This window comes from Salmo salar, unplaced genomic scaffold (genome assembly GCF_905237065.1).
Source record: "Salmo salar unplaced genomic scaffold, Ssal_v3.1, whole genome shotgun sequence".
Classification (NCBI taxonomy): domain Eukaryota; kingdom Metazoa; phylum Chordata; class Actinopteri; order Salmoniformes; family Salmonidae; genus Salmo; species Salmo salar.
Window position 1 is genome coordinate 447,181 of NW_025550956.1, and position 24,319 is coordinate 471,499.

Sequence of the window (24,319 nt, forward strand, 5' to 3'; positions counted from 1 at the left end):
ACACGGCATTATAAAACACTGGGAGATAAACACGGCATTATAATACACTGGGAGATAAACAAGGCATTATAATACACTGGGAGATAAACAAGGCATTATAATACACTGGGAGATAATCATCTCATTGTATTACACTGGGAGATAAACAAGGCATTATAATACACTGGGAGATAAACAAGGCATTATAATACACTAGGAGATAAACATCTCATAATACACTGGGAGATAAACAAGGCATTACAATGCACTGGGAGATAAACAAGGCATTATAATACACTGGGAGATAAACGTCATTATAATACACTGGGAGATAAACAAGGCATTATAATACACTGGGAGATAAACAAGGCATTATAATACACTGGGAGATAAACATCTCATTATAATACACTGGGAGATAAACATCTCATTGTATTACACTGGGAGATAAACAAGGCATTATAATACACTGGGAGATAAACAAGGCATTATAATACACTAGGAGATAAACATCTCATAATACACTGGGAGATAAACAAGGCATTACAATGCACTGGGAGATAAACAAGGCATTATAATACACTGGGAGATAAACGTCATTATAATACACTGGGAGATAAACATGGCATTACAATACACTGGGAGATAAACAAGGCATTATAAAACACTGGGAGATAAACAAGGCATAATACACTGGGAGATAAACAAGGCATAATACACTGGGAGATAAACATGGCATTACAATACACTGGGAGATAAACAAGGCATTATAATACACTGGGAGATAAACAAGGCATTACAATGCACTGGGAGATAAACAAGGCATTATAATACACTGGGAGATAAACAAGTCATTATAATACACTGGGAGATAAACATGGCATTACAATACATTGGGAGATAAACAAGGCATTATAAAACACTGGGAGATAAACAAGGCATTATAATACACTGGGAGATAAACAAGGCATTATAATACACTGGGAGATAAACATCTCATTATAATACACTGGGAGATAAACAGGGCATTATAATATACTGGGAGATAAACATCTCTTTGTAATACACTGGGGAGATAAACAAGGCATTATAATACACTGGGAGATAAACAGGGCATTATAATATACTGGGAGATAAACATCATTATAGTACACTGGGAGATAAACATGGCATTACAATACACTGGGAGATAAACAAGGCATTATAAAACACTGGGAGATAAACAATGCATAATACACTGGGAGATAAACAAGGCATAATACACTGGGAGATAAACAAGGCATAATACACTGGGAGATAAACATGGCATTACAATACACTGGGAGATAAACAAGGCACTATAATACACTGGGAGATAAACAAGGCATTACAATGCACTGGGAGATAAACAAGGCATTATAATACACTGGGAGATAAACATGTCATTATAATACACTGGGAGATAAACATGGCATTACAATACACTGGGAGATAAACAAGGCATTATAAAATACTGGGAGATAAACAAGGCATTATAATACACTGGGAGATAAACAAGGCATTATAATACACTGGGAGATAAACAAGGCATTATAATACACTGGGAGATAAACATCTCATTATAATACACTGGGAGATAAACAAGGCATTATAATATACTGGGAGATAAAAATCTCTTTGTAATACACTGGGAGATAAACAAGGCATTATAATACACTGGGAGATAAACATGGCATTACAATACACTGGGGAGATAAACAAGGCATTATAAAACACTGGGAGATAAACACGGCATTATAATACACTGGGAGATAAACAAGGCATTATAATACACTGGGAGATAAACAAGGCATTATAATACACTAGGAGATAAACATCTCATAATACACTGGGAGATAAACATGGCATTATAATACACTGGGAGATAAACATCTCATTATAATACACTGGGAGATAAACATGGCATTACAATACACTGGGAGATAAACATGGCATTACAATACACTGGGAGATAAACATGGCATTATAATACACTGGGAGATAAACAAGGCATTATAATACACTGGGAGATAAACATGGCATTACAATACACTGGGAGATAAACAAGGCATTACAATACACTGGGAGATAAACATGGCATTATAATACACTGGGAGATAAAAAAGGCATTATTATACACTGGGAGATAAACATCTCATTGTAATACACTGGGAGATAAACAAGGCATTATAATACACTGGGAGATAAACAAGGCATTATAATACACTAGGAGATAAACATCTCATAATACACTGGGAGATAAACAAGGCATTATAATACACTGGGAGATAAACATGGCATTACAATACACTGGGAGATAAACATGCCATTATAATACACTGGGAGATAAACATCTCATAATACACTGGGAGATAAACAAGGCATTATAATACACTGGGAGATAAACATGGCATTACAATACACTGGGAGATAAACATGCCATTATAATACACTGGGAGATAAACATCTCATTATAATACACTGGGAGATAAACAAGGCATTATAATACACTGGGAGATAAACAAGGCATTATAATACACTGGGAGATAAACAAGGCATTACAATACACTGGGAGATAAACACGGCATTATAAAACACTGGGAGATAAACACGGCATTATAATACACTGGGAGATAAACAAGGCATTATAATACACTGGGAGATAAACAAGGCATTATAATACACTGGGAGATAAACATCTCATTGTATTACACTGGGAGATAAACAAGGCATTATAATCCACTGGGAGATAAACAAGGCATTATAATACACTAGGAGATAAACATCTCATAATACACTGGGAGATAAACAAGGCATTACAATGCACTGGGAGATAAACAAGGCATTATAATACACTGGGAGATAAACGTCATTATAATACACTGGGAGATAAACATGGCATTACAATACACTGTGAGATAAACAAGGCATTATAAAACACTGGGAGATAAACAATGCATAATACACTGGGAGATAAACAAGGCATAATACACTGGGAGTAAAACAAGGCATAATACACTGGGAGATAAACATGGCATTACAATACACTGGGAGATAAACAAGGCACTATAATACACTGGGAGATAAACATGTCATTATAATACACTGGGAGATAAACATGGCATTACAATACACTGGGAGATAAACAAGGCATTATAAAACACTGGGAGATAAACAAGGCATTATAATACACTGGGAGATAAACAAGGCATTATAATACACTGGGAGATAAACAAGGCATTATAATACACTGGGAGATAAACATCTCATTATAATACACTGGGAGATAAACAAGGCATTATAATATACTGGGAGATAAACATCTCTTTGTAATACACTGGGAGATAAACAAGGCATTACAATACACTGGGAGATAAACACGGCCTTATAAAACACTGGGAGATAAAATCGGCATTATAATACACTGGGAGATAAACAAGGCATTATAATACACTGGGAGATAAACAAAGCATTATAATACACTGGGAGATAAACAAGGCATTATAATACACTAGGAGATAAACATCTCTTTGTAATACACTGGGAGATAAACAAGAAATTATAATACACTGGGAGATAAACATGGCATTACAATACACTGGGAGATAAACATGGCATTATAATACACTGGGAGATAAACATCTCATTATAATACACTGGGAGATAAACAAGGCATTATAATACACTGGGAGATAAACACGGCATTATAAAACACTGGGAGATAAACACGGCATTATAATACACTGGGAGATAAACAAGGCATTATAATACACTGGGAGATAAACAAGGCATTATAATACACTGGGAGATAAACAAGGCATTATAATACACTAGGAGATAAACATCTCATAATACACTGGGAGATAAGCAAGGCATTATAATACACTGGGAGATAAACAAGGCATTATAATACACTGGGAGATAAACAAGGCATTACAATACACTGGGAGATAAACACGGCATTATAAAACACTGGGAGATAAACACGGCATTATAATACACTGGGAGATAAACAAGGCATTATAATACACTGGGAGATAAACAAGGCATTATAATACACTGGGAGATAATCATCTCATTGTATTACACTGGGAGATAAACAAGGCATTATAATACACTGGGAGATAAACAAGGCATTATAATACACTAGGAGATAAACATCTCATAATACACTGGGAGATAAACAAGGCATTACAATGCACTGGGAGATAAACAAGGCATTATAATACACTGGGAGATAAACGTCATTATAATACACTGGGAGATAAACAAGGCATTATAATACACTGGGAGATAAACAAGGCATTATAATACACTGGGAGATAAACATCTCATTATAATACACTGGGAGATAAACATCTCATTGTATTACACTGGGAGATAAACAAGGCATTATAATACACTGGGAGATAAACAAGGCATTATAATACACTAGGAGATAAACATCTCATAATACACTGGGAGATAAACAAGGCATTACAATGCACTGGGAGATAAACAAGGCATTATAATACACTGGGAGATAAACGTCATTATAATACACTGGGAGATAAACATGGCATTACAATACACTGGGAGATAAACAAGGCATTATAAAACACTGGGAGATAAACAAGGCATAATACACTGGGAGATAAACAAGGCATAATACACTGGGAGATAAACATGGCATTACAATACACTGGGAGATAAACAAGGCATTATAATACACTGGGAGATAAACAAGGCATTACAATGCACTGGGAGATAAACAAGGCATTATAATACACTGGGAGATAAACATGTCATTATAATACACTGGGAGATAAACATGGCATTACAATACATTGGGAGATAAACAAGGCATTATAAAACACTGGGAGATAAACAAGGCATTATAATACACTGGGAGATAAACAAGGCATTATAATACACTGGGAGATAAACATCTCATTATAATACACTGGGAGATAAACAGGGCATTATAATATACTGGGAGATAAACATCTCTTTGTAATACACTGGGAGATAAACAAGGCATTATAATACACTGGGAGATAAACAGGGCATTATAATATACTGGGAGATAAACATCATTATAGTACACTGGGAGATAAACATGGCATTACAATACACTGGGAGATAAACAAGGCATTATAAAACACTGGGAGATAAACAATGCATAATACACTGGGAGATAAACAAGGCATAATACACTGGGAGATAAACAAGGCATAATACACTGGGAGATAAACATGGCATTACAATACACTGGGAGATAAACAAGGCACTATAATACACTGGGAGATAAACAAGGCATTACAATGCACTGGGAGATAAACAAGGCATTACAATACACTGGGAGATAAACACGGCATTATAAAACACTGGGAGATAAACACGGCATTATAATACACTGGGAGATAAACAAGGCATTATAATACACTGGGAGATAAACAAGGCATTATAATACACTGGGAGATAATCATCTCATTGTATTACACTGGGAGATAAACAAGGCATTATAATACACTGGGAGATAAACAAGGCATTATAATACACTAGGAGATAAACATCTCATAATACACTGGGAGATAAACAAGGCATTACAATGCACTGGGAGATAAACAAGGCATTATAATACACTGGGAGATAAACGTCATTATAATACACTGGGAGATAAACAAGGCATTATAATACACTGGGAGATAAACAAGGCATTATAATACACTGGGAGATAAACATCTCATTATAATACACTGGGAGATAAACATCTCATTGTATTACACTGGGAGATAAACAAGGCATTATAATACACTGGGAGATAAACAAGGCATTATAATACACTAGGAGATAAACATCTCATAATACACTGGGAGATAAACAAGGCATTACAATGCACTGGGAGATAAACAAGGCATTATAATACACTGGGAGATAAACGTCATTATAATACACTGGGAGATAAACATGGCATTACAATACACTGGGAGATAAACAAGGCATTATAAAACACTGGGAGATAAACAAGGCATAATACACTGGGAGATAAACAAGGCATAATACACTGGGAGATAAACATGGCATTACAATACACTGGGAGATAAACAAGGCATTATAATACACTGGGAGATAAACAAGGCATTACAATGCACTGGGAGATAAACAAGGCATTATAATACACTGGGAGATAAACATGTCATTATAATACACTGGGAGATAAACATGGCATTACAATACATTGGGAGATAAACAAGGCATTATAAAACACTGGGAGATAAACAAGGCATTATAATACACTGGGAGATAAACAAGGCATTATAATACACTGGGAGATAAACATCTCATTATAATACACTGGGAGATAAACAGGGCATTATAATATACTGGGAGATAAACATCTCTTTGTAATACACTGGGAGATAAACAAGGCATTATAATACACTGGGAGATAAACAGGGCATTATAATATACTGGGAGATAAACATCATTATAGTACACTGGGAGATAAACATGGCATTACAATACACTGGGAGATAAACAAGGCATTATAAAACACTGGGAGATAAACAATGCATAATACACTGGGAGATAAACAAGGCATAATACACTGGGAGATAAACAAGGCATAATACACTGGGAGATAAACATGGCATTACAATACACTGGGAGATAAACAAGGCACTATAATACACTGGGAGATAAACAAGGCATTACAATGCACTGGGAGATAAACAAGGCATTATAATACACTGGGAGATAAACATGTCATTATAATACACTGGGAGATAAACATGGCATTACAATACACTGGGAGATAAACAAGGCATTATAAAATACTGGGAGATAAACAAGGCATTATAATACACTGGGAGATAAACAAGGCATTATAATACACTGGGAGATAAACAAGGCATTATAATACACTGGGAGATAAACATCTCATTATAATACACTGGGAGATAAACAAGGCATTATAATATACTGGGAGATAAAAATCTCTTTGTAATACACTGGGAGATAAACAAGGCATTATAATACACTGGGAGATAAACATGGCATTACAATACACTGGGAGATAAACAAGGCATTATAAAACACTGGGAGATAAACACGGCATTATAATACACTGGGAGATAAACAAGGCATTATAATACACTGGGAGATAAACAAGGCATTATAATACACTAGGAGATAAACATCTCATAATACACTGGGAGATAAACAAGGCATTATAATACACTGGGAGATAAACATGGCATTATAATACACTGGGAGATAAACATCTCATTATAATACACTGGGAGATAAACATGGCATTACAATACACTGGGAGATAAACATGGCATTACAATACACTGGGAGATAAACATGGCATTATAATACACTGGGAGATAAACAAGGCATTATAATACACTGGGAGATAAACATGGCATTACAATACACTGGGAGATAAACAAGGCATTACAATACACTGGGAGATAAACATGGCATTATAATACACTGGGAGATAAAAAAGGCATTATTATACACTGGGAGATAAACATCTCATTGTAATACACTGGGAGATAAACAAGGCATTATAATACACTGGGAGATAAACAAGGCATTATAATACACTAGGAGATAAACATCTCATAATACACTGGGAGATAAACAAGGCATTATAATACACTGGGAGATAAACATGGCATTACAATACACTGGGAGATAAACATGCCATTATAATACACTGGGAGATAAACATCTCATAATACACTGGGAGATAAACAAGGCATTATAATACACTGGGAGATAAACATGGCATTACAATACACTGGGAGATAAACATGCCATTATAATACACTGGGAGATAAACATCTCATTATAATACACTGGGAGATAAACAAGGCATTATAATACACTGGGAAATAAACAAGGCATTATAATACACTGGGAGATAAACAAGGCATTACAATACACTGGGAGATAAACACGGCATTATAAAACACTGGGAGATAAACACGGCATTATAATACACTGGGAGATAAACAAGGCATTATAATACACTGGGAGATAAACAAGGCATTATAATACACTGGGAGATAAACATCTCATTGTATTACACTGGGAGATAAACAAGGCATTATAATACACTGGGAGATAAACAAGGCATTATAATACACTAGGAGATAAACATCTCATAATACACTGGGAGATAAACAAGGCATTACAATGCACTGGGAGATAAACAAGGCATTATAATACACTGGGAGATAAACGTCATTATAATACACTGGGAGATAAACATGGCATTACAATACACTGTGAGATAAACAAGGCATTATAAAACATTGGGAGATAAACAATGCATAATACACTGGGAGATAAACAAGGCATAATACACTGGGAGTAAAACAAGGCATAATACACTGGGAGATAAACATGGCATTAAAATACACTGGGAGATAAACAAGGCACTATAATACACTGGGAGATAAACATGTCATTATAATACACTGGGAGATAAACATGGCATTACAATACACTGGGAGATAAACAAGGCATTATAAAACACTGGGAGATAAACAAGGCATTATAATACACTGGGAGATAAACAAGGCATTATAATACACTGGGAGATAAACAAGGCATTATAATACACTGGGAGATAAACATCTCATTATAATACACTGGGAGATAAACAAGGCATTATAATATACTGGGAGATAAACATCTCTTTGTAATACACTGGGATATAAACAAGGCATTATAATACACTGTGAGATAAACAGGGCATTATAATATACTGGGAGATAAACATCTCATTGTAATACACTGGGAGATAAACAAGGCATTACAATACACTGGGAGATAAACACGGCCTTATAAAACACTGGGAGATAAAATCGGCATTATAATACACTGGGAGATAAACAAGGCATTATAATACACTGGGAGATAAACAAAGCATTATAATACACTGGGAGATAAACAAGGCATTATAATACACTGGGAGATAAACAAGGCATTATAATACACTGGGAGATAAACAAGGCATTATAATACACTGGGAGATAAACACGGCATTATAAAACACTGGGAGATAAACACGGCATTATAATACACTGGGAGATAAACAAGGCATTATAATACACTGGGAGATAAACAAGGCATTATAATACACTGGGAGATAAACAGGGCATTATAATATACTGGGAGATAAACATCATTATAGTACACTGGGAGATAAACAAGGCATTATAAAACACTGGGAGATAAACAATGCATAATACACTGGGAGATAAACAAGGCATAATACACTGGGAGATAAACAAGGCATAATACACTGGGAGATAAACATGGCATTAAAATACACTGGGAGATAAACAAGGCACTATAATACACTGGGAGATAAACAAGGCATTACAATGCACTGGGAGATAAACAAGGCATTATAATACACTGGGAGATAAACATGTCATTATAATACACTGGGAGATAAACATGACATTACAATACACTGGGAGATAAACAAGGCATTATAAAACACTGGGAGATAAACAAGGCATTATAATACACTGGGAGATAAACAAGGCATTATAATACACTGGGAGATAAACAAGGCATTATAATACACTGGGAGATAAACATCTCATTATAATACACTGGGAGATAAACAAGGCATTATAATATACTGGGAGATAAACATCTCTTTGTAATACACTGTTAGATAAACAAGGCATTATAATACACTGGGAGATAAACATGGCATTACAATACACTGGGAGATAAACAAGGCATTATAAAACACTGGGAGATAAACAAGGCATTATAATACACTGGGAGATAAACAAGGCATTATAATACACTGGGAGATAAACAAGGCATTATAATACACTAGGAGATAAACATCTCATAATACACTGGGAGATAAACAAGGCATTATAATACACTGGGAGATAAACATGGCATTATAATACACTGGGAGGTAAACATCTCATTATAATACACTGGGAGATAAACATTGCATTACAATACACTGGCAGATAAACAAGGCACTATAATACACTGGGAGATAAACAAGGCATTACAATGCACTGGGAGATAAACAAGGCATTATAATACACTGGGAGATAAACATGTCATTATAATACACTGGGAGATAAACATGGCATTACAATACACTGGGAGATAAACAAGGCATTATAAAACACTGGGAGATAAACAAGGCATTATAATACACTGGGAGATAAACAAGGCATTATAATACACTGGGAGATAAACAAGGCATTATAATACACTGGGAGATAAACATCTCATTATAATACACTGGGAGATAAACAAGGCATTATAATATACTGGGAGATAAACATCTCTTTGTAATACACTGTTAGATAAACAAGGCATTATAATACACTGGGAGATAAACATGGCATTACAATACACTGGGAGATAAACAAGGCATTATAAAACACTGGGAGATAAACAAGGCATTATAATACACTGGGAGATAAACAAGGCATTATAATACACTGGGAGATAAACAAGGCATTATAATACACTAGGAGATAAACATCTCATAATACACTGGGAGATAAACAAGGCATTATAATACACTGGGAGATAAACATGGCATTATAATACACTGGGAGGTAAACATCTCATTATAATACACTGGGAGATAAACAAGGCATTATAAAACACTGGGAGATAAACAAGGCATTATAATACACTGGGAGATAAACAAGGCATTATAATACACTGGGAGATAAACAAGGCATTATAATACACTGGGAGATAAACAAGGCATTATAATACACTGGGAGATAAACATGTCATTATAATACACTGGGAGATAAACATGACATTACAATACACTGGGAGATAAACAAGGCATTATAAAACACTGGGAGATAAACAAGGCATTATAATACACTGGGAGATAAACAAGGCATTATAATACACTGGGAGATAAACAAGGCATTATAATACACTGGGAGATAAACATCTCATTATAATACACTGGGAGATAAACAAGGCATTATAATATACTGGGAGATAAACATCTCTTTGTAATACACTGTTAGATAAACAAGGCATTATAATACACTGGGAGATAAACATGGCATTACAATACACTGGGAGATAAACAAGGCATTATAAAACACTGGGAGATAAACAAGGCATTATAATACACTGGGAGATAAACAAGGCATTATAATACACTGGGAGATAAACAAGGCATTATAATACACTAGGAGATAAACATCTCATAATACACTGGGAGATAAACAAGGCATTATAATACACTGGGAGATAAACATGGCATTATAATACACTGGGAGGTAAACATCTCATTATAATACACTGGGAGATAAACATTGCATTACAATACACTGGCAGATAAACATGGCATTACAATACACTGGGAGATAAACATGGCATTATAATACACTGGGAGATAAACAAGGCATTATAATACACTGGGAGATAAACATGGCATTACAATACACTGGGAGATAAACAAGGCATTTTAATACACTGGGAGATAAACAAGGCATTATAATATACTGGGAGATAAACATCTCATTGTAATACACTGGGAGATAAACAAGGCATTATAATACACTAGGAGATAAACATCTCATAATACACTGGGAGATAAACAAGGCATTATAATACACTGGGAGATAAACATGGCATTACAATACACTGGGAGATAAACATGCCATTATAATACACTGGGAGATAAACATCTCATTATTATACACTGGGAGATAAACAAGGCATTACAATACACTGGGAGATAAACACGGCATTATAAAACACTGGGAGATAAACACGGCATTATAATACACTGGGAGATAAACAAGGCATTATAATACACTGGGAGATAAACAAGGCATTATAATACACTGGGAGATAAACATCTCATTATAATACACTGGGAGATAAACATCTCATTGTATTACACTGGGAGATAAACAAGGCATTATAATACACTGGGAGATAAACAAGGCATTATAATACACTAGGAGATAAACATCTTATAATACACTGGGAGATAAACAAGGCATTACAATGCACTGGGGAGATAAACAAGGCATCATAATACACTGGGAGATAAACGTCATTATAATACACTGGGAGATAAACATGGCATTACAATACACTGGGAGATAAACAAGGCATTATAAAACACTGGGAGATAAACAATGCATAATACACTGGGAGATAAACAAGGCATAATACACTGGGAGATAAACATGGCATTACAATACACTGGGAGATAAACAAGGCACTATAATACACTGGGAGATAAACAAGGCATTACAATGCACTGGGAGATAAACAAGGCATTATAATACACTGGGAGATAAACATGTCATTATAATACACTGGGAGATAAACATGGCATTACAATACACTGGGAGATAAACAAGGCATTATAAAACACTGGGAGATAAACATGGCATTACAATACACTGGGAGATAAACAAGGCATTATAAAACACTGGGAGATAAACACGGCATTATAATACACTGGGAGATAAACAAGGCATTATAATACACTGGGAGATAAACAAGGCATTATAATACACTAGGAGATAAACATCTCATAATACACTGCGAGATAAACAAGGCATTATAATACACTGGGAGATAAACATGGCATTATAATACACTGGGAGATAAACATCTCATTATAATACACTGGGAGATAAACATGGCATTACAGTACACTGGGAGATAAACATGGCATTACAATACACTGGGAGATAAACATGGCATTATAATACACTGGGAGATAAACAAGGCATTATAATACACTGGGAGATAAACATGGCATTACAATACACTGGGAGATAAACAAGGCGTTATAAAACACTGGGAGATAAACAAGGCATTATAATACACTGGGAGATAAACAAGGCATTATAATACACTGGGAGATAAACAAGGCATTATAATACACTGGGAGATAAACATCTCATTATAATACACTGAAAGATAAACAAGGCATTATAATATACTGGGAGATAAACATCTCTTTGTAATACACTGGGAGATAAACAAGGCATTATAAAACACTGGGAGATAAACAAGGCATTATAATACACTGGGAGATAAACAAAGCATTATAATACACTGGGAGATAAACAAGGCATTATAATACACTAGGAGATAAACATCTCATAATACACTGGGAGATAAACAAGGCATTATAATACACTGGGAGATAAACATGGCATTATAATACACTGGGAGATAAACATCTCATTATAATACACTGGGAGATAAACATGGCATTACAATACACTGGGAGATAAACATGGCATTACAATACACTGGGAGATAAACATGGCATTATAATACACTGGGAGATAAACAAGGCATTATAATACACTGGGAGATAAACATGGCATTACAATACACTGGGAGATAAACAAGGCATTATAATACACTGGGAGATAAACAAGGCATTATAATATACTGGGAGATAAACATCTCATTGTATTACACTGGGGAGATAAACAAGGCATTATAATACACTGGGAGATAAACAAGGCATTATAATACACTAGGAGATAAACATCTCATAATACACTGGGAGATAAACAAGGCATTACAATGCACTGGGAGATAAACAAGGCATAATAATACACTGGGAGATAAACGTCATTATAATACACTGGGAGATAAACATGGCATTACAATACACTGTGAGATAAACAAGGCATTATAAAACACTGGGAGATAAACAATGCATAATACACTGGGAGATAAACAAGGCATAATACACTGGGAGTAAAACAAGGCATAATACACTGGGAGATAAACATGGCATTAAAATACACTGGGAGATAAACAAGGCACTATAATACACTGGGAGATAAACATGTCATTATAATACACTGGGAGATAAACATGGCATTACAATACACTGGGAGATAAACAAGGCATTATAAAACACTGGGAGATAAACAAGGCATTATAATACACTGGGAGATAAACAAGGCATTATAATACACTGGGAGATAAACAAGGCATTATAATACACTGGGAGATAAACATCTCATTATAATACACTGGGAGATAAACAAGGCATTATAATATACTGGGAGATAAACATCTCTTTGTAATACACTGGGATATAAACAAGGCATTATAATACACTGTGAGATAAACAGGGCATTATAATATACTGGGAGATAAACATCTCATTGTAATACACTGGGAGATAAACAAGGCATTACAATACACTGGGAGATAAACACGGCCTTATAAAACACTGGGAGATAAAATCGGCATTATAATACACTGGGAGATAAACAAGGCATTATAATACACTGGGAGATAAACAAAGCATTATAATACACTGGGAGATAAACAAGGCATTATAATACACTGGGAGATAAACAAGGCATTATAATACACTGGGAGATAAACAAGGCATTATAATACACTGGGAGATAAACACGGCATTATAAAACACTGGGAGATAAACACGGCATTATAATACACTGGGAGATAAACAAGGCATTATAATACACTGGGAGATAAACAAGGCATTATAATACACTGGGAGATAAACAGGGCATTATAATATACTGGGAGATAAACATCATTATAGTACACTGGGAGATAAACAAGGCATTATAAAACACTGGGAGATAAACAATGCATAATACACTGGGAGATAAACAAGGCATAATACACTGGGAGATAAACAAGGCATAATACACTGGGAGATAAACATGGCATTAAAATACACTGGGAGATAAACAAGGCACTATAATACACTGGGAGATAAACAAGGCATTACAATGCACTGGGAGATAAACAAGGCATTATAATACACTGGGAGATAAACATGTCATTATAATACACTGGGAGATAAACATGACATTACAATACACTGGGAGATAAACAAGGCATTATAAAACACTGGGAGATAAACAAGGCATTATAATACACTGGGAGATAAACAAGGCATTATAATACACTGGGAGATAAACAAGGCATTATAATACACTGGGAGATAAACATCTCATTATAATACACTGGGAGATAAACAAGGCATTATAATATACTGGGAGATAAACATCTCTTTGTAATACACTGTTAGATAAACAAGGCATTATAATACACTGGGAGATAAACATGGCATTACAATACACTGGGAGATAAACAAGGCATTATAAAACACTGGGAGATAAACAAGGCATTATAATACACTGGGAGATAAACAAGGCATTATAATACACTGGGAGATAAACAAGGCATTATAATACACTAGGAGATAAACATCTCATAATACACTGGGAGATAAACAAGGCATTATAATACACTGGGAGATAAACATGGCATTATAATACACTGGGAGGTAAACATCTCATTATAATACACTGGGAGATAAACATTGCATTACAATACACTGGCAGATAAACAAGGCACTATAATACACTGGGAGATAAACAAGGCATTACAATGCACTGGGAGATAAACAAGGCATTATAATACACTGGGAGATAAACATGTCATTATAATACACTGGGAGATAAACATGACATTACAATACACTGGGAGATAAACAAGGCATTATAAAACACTGGGAGATAAACAAGGCATTATAATACACTGGGAGATAAACAAGGCATTATAATACACTGGGAGATAAACAAGGCATTATAATACACTGGGAGATAATCATCTCATTATAATACACTGGGAGATAAACAAGGCATTATAATATACTGGGAGATAAACATCTCTTTGTAATACACTGTTAGATAAACAAGGCATTATAATACACTGGGAGATAAACATGGCATTACAATACACTGGGAGATAAACAAGGCATTATAAAACACTGGGAGATAAACAAGGCATTATAATACACTGGGAGATAAACAAGGCATTATAATACACTGGGAGATAAACAAGGCATTATAATACACTAGGAGATAAACATCTCATAATACACTGGGAGATAAACAAGGCATTATAATACACTGGGAGATAAACATGGCATTATAATACACTGGGAGGTAAACATCTCATTATAATACACTGGGAGATAAACAAGGCATTATAAAACACTGGGAGATAAACAAGGCATTATAATACACTGGGAGATAAACAAGGCATTATAATACACTGGGAGATAAACAAGGCATTATAATACACTGGGAGATAAACAAGGCATTATAATACACTGGGAGATAAACATGTCATTATAATACACTGGGAGATAAACATGACATTACAATACACTGGGAGATAAACAAGGCATTATAAAACACTGGGAGATAAACAAGGCATTATAATACACTGGGAGATAAACAAGGCATTATAATACACTGGGAGATAAACAAGGCATTATAATACACTGGGAGATAAACATCTCATTATAATACACTGGGAGATAAACAAGGCATTATAATATACTGGGAGATAAACATCTCTTTGTAATACACTGTTAGATAAACAAGGCATTATAATACACTGGGAGATAAACATGGCATTACAATACACTGGGAGATAAACAAGGCATTATAAAACACTGGGAGATAAACAAGGCATTATAATACACTGGGAGATAAACAAGGCATTATAATACACTGGGAGATAAACAAGGCATTATAATACACTAGGAGATAAACATCTCATAATACACTGGGAGATAAACAAGGCATTATAATACACTGGGGAGATAAACATGGCATTATAATACACTGGGAGGTAAACATCTCATTATAATACACTGGGAGATAAACATTGCATTACAATACACTGGCAGATAAACATGGCATTACAATACACTGGGAGATAAACATGGCATTATAATACACTGGGAGATAAACAAGGCATTATAATACACTGGGAGATAAACATGGCATTACAATACACTGGGAGATAAACAAGGCATTTTAATACACTGGGAGATAAACAAGGCATTATAATATACTGGGAGATAAACATCTCATTGTAATACACTGGGAGATAAACAAGGCATTATAATACACTAGGAGATAAACATCTCATAATACACTGGGAGATAAACAAGGCATTATAATACACTGGGAGATAAACATGGCATTACAATACACTGGGAGATAAACATGCCATTATAATACACTGGGAGATAAACATCTCATTATTATACACTGGGAGATAAACAAGGCATTACAATACACTGGGAGATAAACACGGCATTATAAAACACTGGGAGATAAACACGGCATTATAATACACTGGGAGATAAACAAGGCATTATAATACACTGGGAGATAAACAAGGCATTATAATACACTGGGAGATAAACATCTCATTATAATACACTGGGAGATAAACATCTCATTGTATTACACTGGGAGATAAACAAGGCATTATAATACACTGGGAGATAAACAAGGCATTATAATACACTAGGAGATAAACATCTTATAATACACTGGGAGATAAACAAGGCATTACAATGCACTGGGAGATAAACAAGGCATCATAATACACTGGGAGATAAACGTCATTATAATACACTGGGAGATAAACATGGCATTACAATACACTGGGAGATAAACAAGGCATTATAAAACACTGGGAGATAAACAATGCATAATACACTGGGAGATAAACAAGGCATAATACACTGGGAGATAAACATGGCATTACAATACACTGGGAGATAAACAAGGCACTATAATACACTGGGAGATAAACAAGGCATTACAATGCACTGGGAGATAAACAAGGCATTATAATACACTGGGAGATAAACATGTCATTATAATACACTGGGAGATAAACATGGCATTACAATACACTGGGAGATAAACAAGGCATTATAAAACACTGGGAGATAAACATGGCATTACAATACACTGGGGAGATAAACAAGGCATTATAAAACACTGGGAGATAAACACGGCATTATAATACACTGGGAGATAAACAAGGCATTATAATACACTGGGAGATAAACAAGGCATTATAATACACTAGGAGATAAACATCTCATAATACACTGCGAGATAAACAAGGCATTATAATACACTGGGAGATAAACATGGCATTATAATACACTGGGAGATAAACATCTCATTATAATACACTGGGAGATAAACATGGCATTACAGTACACTGGGAGATAAACATGGCATTACAATACACTGGGAGATAAACATGGCATTATAATACACTGGGAGATAAACAAGGCATTATAATACACTGGGAGATAAACATGGCATTACAATACACTGGGAGATAAACAAGGCGTTATAAAACACTGGGAGATAAACAAGGCATTATAATACACTGGGAGATAAACAAGGCATTATAATACACTGGGAGATAAACAAGGCATTATAATACACTGGGAGATAAACATCTCATTATAATACACTGAAAGATAAACAAGGCATTATAATATACTGGGAGATAAACATCTCTTTGTAATACACTGGGAGATAAACAAGGCATTATAAAACACTGGGAGATAAACAAGGCATTATAATACACTGGGAGATAAACAAAGCATTATAATACACTGGGAGATAAACAAGGCATTATAATACACTAGGAGATAAACATCTCATAATACACTGGGAGATAAACAAGGCATTATAATACACTGGGAGATAAACATGGCATTATAATACACTGGGAGATAAACATCTCATTATAATACACTGGGAGATAAACATGGCATTACAATACACTGGGAGATAAACATGGCATTACAATACACTGGGAGATAAACATGGCATTATAATACACTGGGAGATAAACAAGGCATTATAATACACTGGGAGATAAACATGGCATTACAATACACTGGGAGATAAACAAGGCATTATAATACACTGGGAGATAAACAAGGCATTATAATATACTGGGAGATAAACATCTCATTGTAATACACTGGGAGATAAACAAGGCATTATAATACACTGGGAGATAAACAAGGCATTATAATACACTAGGAGATAAACATCTCATAATACACTGGGAGATAAACATCTCATTATAATACACTGGGAGATAAACAAGGCATTATAATACACTGGGAGATAAACAAGGCATTATAATACACTGGGAGATAAACAAGGCATTATAATACACTGGGAGATAAACACGGCATTATAAAACACTGGGAGATAAACACGGCATTATAATACACTGGGAGATAAACAAGGCATTATAATACACTGGGAGATAAACAAGGCATTATAATACACTGGGAGATAAACAGGGCATTATAATATACTGGGAGATAAACATCATTATAGTACACTGGGAGATAAACAAGGCATTATAAAACACTGGGAGATAAACAAGGCATAATACACTGGGAGATAAACAAGGCATAATACACTGGGAGATAAACATCGCATTAAAATACACTGGGAGATAAACAAGGCACTATAATACACTGGGAGATAAACAAGGCATTACAATGCACTGGGAGATAAACAAGGCATTATAATACACTGGGAGATAAACATGTCATTATAATACACTGGGAGATAAACATGGCATTACAATACACTGGGAGATAAACAAGGCATTATAAAACACTGGGAGATAAACAAGGCATTATAATACACTGGGAGATAAACAAGGCATTATAATACACTGGGAGATAAACAAGGCATTATAATACACTGGGAGATAAACATCTCATTATAATACACTGAAAGATAAACAAGGCATTATAATATACTGGGAGATAAACATCTCTTTGTAATACACTGGGGAGATAAACAAGGCATTATAAAACACTGGGAGATAAACAAGGCATTATAATACACTGGGAGATAAACAAAGCATTATAATACACTGGGAGATAAACAAGGCATTATAATACACTAGGAGATAAACATCTCATAATACACTGGGAGATAAACAAGGCATTATAATACACTGGGAGATAAACATGGCATTATAATACACTGGGAGATAAACATCTCATTATAATACACTGGGAGATAAACATGGCATTACAATACACTGGGAGATAAACATGGCATTACAATACACTGGGAGATAAACATGGCATTATAATACACTGGGAGATAAACAAGGCATTATAATACACTGGGAGATAAACATGGCATTACAATACACTGGGAGATAAACAAGGCATTATAATACACTGGGAGATAAACAAGGCATTATAATATACTGGGAGATAAACATCTCATTGTAATACACTGGGAGATAAACAAGGCATTATAATACACTGGGAGATAAACAAGGCATTATAATACACTAGGAGATAAACATCTCATAATACACTGGGAGATAAACAAGGCATAATACACTGGGAGATAAACATGGCATTACAATACACTGGGAGATAAACAAGGCACTATAATACACTGGGAGATAAACAAGGCAATACAATGCACTGGGAGATAAACAAGGCATTATAATACACTGGGAGATAAACATGTCATTATAATACACTGGGAGATAAACATGGCATTACAATACACTGGGAGATAAACAAGGCATTATAAAACACTGGGAGATAAACATGGCATTACAATACACTGGGAGATAAACAAGGCATTATAAAACACTGGGAGATAAACACGGCATTATAATACACTGGGAGATAAACAAGGCATTATAATACACTGGGAGATAAACAAGGCATTATAATACACTAGGAGATAAACATCTCATAATACACTGGGAGATAAACAAGGCATTACAATGCACTGGGAGATAAACAAGGCATTATAATACACTGGGAGATAAACATGTCATTACAATACACTGGGAGATAAACAAGGCATTACAAAACACTGGGAGATAAACAAGGCATATAAAACACTGGGAGATAAACAAGGCATAATACACTGGGAGATAAACAAGGCATTATAATACACTGGGAGATAAACAAGGCATTACAATGCACTGGGAGATAAACAAGGCATTATAATACACTGGGAGATAAACATGTCATTATAATACACTGGGAGATAAACATGGCATTACAATACATTGGGAGATAAACAAGGCATTATAAAACACTGGGAGATAAACACGGCATTATAAAACACTGGGAGATAAACACGGCATTATAATACACTGGGAGATAAACAAGGCATTATAATACACTGGGAGATAAACAAGGCATTATAATACACTGGGAGATAAACAAGGCATTATAATATACTGGGAGATAAACATCTCTTTGTAATACACTGGGAGATAAACAAGGCATTATAAAACACTGGGAGATAAACAAGGCATTATAATACACTGGGAGATAAACAAAGCATTATAATACACTGGGAGATAAACAAGGCATTATAATACACTAGGAGATAAACATCTCATAATACACTGGGAGATAAACAAGGCATTATAATACACTGGGAGATAAACATGGCATTATAATACACTGGGAGATAAACATCTCATTATAATACACTGGGAGATAAACATGGCATTACAATACACTGGGAGATAAACATGGCATTACAATACACTGGGAGATAAACATGGCATTATAATACACTGGGAGATAAACAAGGCATTATAATACACTGGGAGATAAACATGGCATTACAATACACTGGGAGATAAACAAGGCATTATAATACACTGGGAGATAAACAAGGCATTATAATATACTGGGAGATAAACATCTCATTGTAATACACTGGGAGATAAACAAGGCATTATAATACACTGGGAGATAAACAAGGCATTATAATACACTAGGAGATAAACATCTCATAATACACTGGGAGATAAACATCTCATTATAATACACTGGGAGATAAACAAGGCATTATAATACACTGGGAGATAAACAAGGCATTATAATACACTGGGAGATAAACAAGGCATTATAATACACTGGGAGATAAACAAGGCATTATAAAACACTGGGAGATAAACACGGCATTATAATACACTGGGAGATAAACAAGGCATTATAATACACTGGGAGATAAACAAGGCATTATAATACACTGGGAGATAAACAGGGCATTATAATATACTGGGAGATAAACATCATTATAGTACACTGGGAGATAAACAAGGCATTATAAAACACTGGGAGATAAACAAGGCATAATACACTGGGAGATAAACAAGGCATAATACACTGGGAGATAAACATCGCATTAAAATACACTGGGAGATAAACAAGGCACTATAATACACTGGGAGATAAACAAGGCATTACAATGCACTGGGAGATAAACAAGGCATTATAATACACTGGGAGATAAACATGTCATTATAATACACTGGGAGATAAACATGGCATTACAATACACTGGGAGATAAACAAGGCATTATAAAACACTGGGAGATAAACAAGGCATTATAATACACTGGGAGATAAACAAGGCATTATAATACACTGGGAGATAAACAAGGCATTATAATACACTGGGAGATAAACATCTCATTATAATACACTGAAAGATAAACAAGGCATTATAATATACTGGGAGATAAACATCTCTTTGTAATACACTGGGAGATAAACAAGGCATTATAAAACACTGGGAGATAAACAAGGCATTATAATACACTGGGAGATAAACAAAGCATTATAATACACTGGGAGATAAACAAGGCATTATAATACACTAGGAGATAAACATCTCATAATACACTGGGAGATAAACAAGGCATTATAATACACTGGGAGATAAACATGGCATTATAATACACTGGGAGATAAACATCTCATTATAATACACTGGGAGATAAACATGGCATTACAATACACTGGGAGATAAACATGGCATTACAATACACTGGGAGATAAACATGGCATTATAATACACTGGGAGATAAACAAGGCATTATAATACACTGGGAGATAAACATGGCATTACAATACACTGGGAGATAAACAAGGCATTATAATACACTGGGAGATAAACAAGGCATTATAATATACTGGGAGATAAACATCTCATTGTAATACACTGGGAGATAAACAAGGCATTATAATACACTGGGAGATAAACAAGGCATTATAATACACTAGGAGATAAACATCTCATAATACACTGGGAGATAAACAAGGCATAATACACTGGGAGATAAACATGGCATTACAATACACTGGGAGATAAACAAGGCACTATAATACACTGGGAGATAAACAAGGCAATACAATGCACTGGGAGATAAACAAGGCATTATAATACACTGGGAGATAAACATGTCATTATAATACACTGGGAGATAAACATGGCATTACAATACACTGGGAGATAAACAAGGCATTATAAAACACTGGGAGATAAACATGGCATTACAATACACTGGGAGATAAACAAGGCATTATAAAACACTGGGAGATAAACACGGCATTATAATACACTGGGAGATAAACAAGGCATTATAATACACTGGGAGATAAACAAGGCATTATAATACACTAGGAGATAAACATCTCATAATACACTGGGAGATAAACAAGGCATTACAATGCACTGGGAGATAAACAAGGCATTATAATACACTGGGAGATAAACGTCATTATAATACACTGGGAGATAAACATGGCATTACAATACACTGGGAGATAAACAAGGCATTATAAAACACTGGGAGATAAACAAGGCATAATACACTGGGAGATAAACAAGGCATAATACACTGGGAGATAAACAAGGCATTATAATACACTGGGAGATAAACAAGGCATTACAATGCACTGGGAGATAAACAAGGCATTATAATACACTGGGAGATAAACATGTCATTATAATACACTGGGAGATAAACATGGCATTACAATACATTGGGAGATAAACAAGGCATTATAAAACACTGGGAGATAAACACGGCATTATAAAACACTGGGAGATAAACACGGCATTATAATACACTGGGAGATAAACAAGGCATTATAATACACTGGGAGATAAACAGGGCATTATAATATACTGGGAGATAAACATCATTATAGTACACTGGGAGATAAACAAGGCATTATAAAACACTGGGAGATAAACAATGCATAATACACTGGGAGATAAACAAGGCATAATACACTGGGAGATAAACAAGGCATAATACACTGGGAGATAAACATGGCATTAAAATACACTGGGAGATAAACAAGGCACTATAATACACTGGGAGATAAACAAGGCATTACAATGCACTGGGAGATAAACAAGGCATTATAATACACTGGGAGATAAACGTCATTATAATACACTGGGAGATAAACATGGCATTACAATGCACTGGGAGATAAACAAGGCATTATAATACACTGGCAGATAAACAAGGCACTATAATACACTGGGAGATAAACAAGGCATTACAATGCACTGGGAGATAAACAAGGCATTATAATACA